The sequence below is a fragment of the Otolemur garnettii genome, unplaced genomic scaffold (genome assembly GCF_000181295.1).
Source record: "Otolemur garnettii isolate 467f Iridium unplaced genomic scaffold, OtoGar3 scaffold00040, whole genome shotgun sequence".
Classification (NCBI taxonomy): domain Eukaryota; kingdom Metazoa; phylum Chordata; class Mammalia; order Primates; family Galagidae; genus Otolemur; species Otolemur garnettii.
The window spans coordinates 2110012-2110858 of NW_003852435.1; positions in this window are offsets into that span (position 1 = coordinate 2110012).

An 847-nucleotide genomic window follows, 5' to 3' on the forward strand; every position below is an offset into this window, starting at 1 on the left:
TTTGGCAATTTTTTTTATATGTGGCTGTCCCAAGACAATATCAGATAATAAAGTATAGTATATTTGACTTGTGAAGCTAGATGACAAAAATTTTAAATATAATATTAGCTAATTAAAACCCCTTAGCTAATTAAAGAATAAACCCTGATCAATTATGGGTTATGATACATGCAAGATTGGTTTAATATTAGAAAAGCCATCATTGTATTCAATAATATTCATTACACTACTGACCTAAATGAGAAACAGCACATGATTAACTCAAGAAAACTATTAGAATGAATAATATATTTCATAAAGTATTTTAAATATTAAAAATAATAGCTTTCCCCAGGAAGAATAATAGTACTATGGGGCTAAGATAAAATATAGTACCATTAATGATTGCAAACATAACAGTAAAGTTTCTGAAAGTTAACCAAGAAGGCACAAACTATTCACAGAACAAAATATCATCTATTATGATCAGAAGAGACAATCAAAATAAAGGAAATGATGCCTAGTGGACATGAATGGAAGTATTCCAACTAGATTTGTAGAGGAAACTAATATTCTAAAAGTTTGGGCTTAATAAAGTCTCATTAAGAGCGGGGGCACATTTTTAAAAGAAGAAAGAGAAGGACTTATCTTACTAGAGGTGTTGCCCATAGCTCAGTGGTTAGGGTGCCATCCACATACAACGAGACTGGAGGGTTCAAACCCAGCCCAGGCCAGGTAAGACAACAATGACAACTGCAACAACAACAACAACAAAATAGCTGGGCATTGTGGCGGGCGCCTGTAGTCCCAGCTACTTGGGAGTCAGAGGCAAGAGAATTGCTTGAGCCCAAGAGTTTGAGGTTGCTGT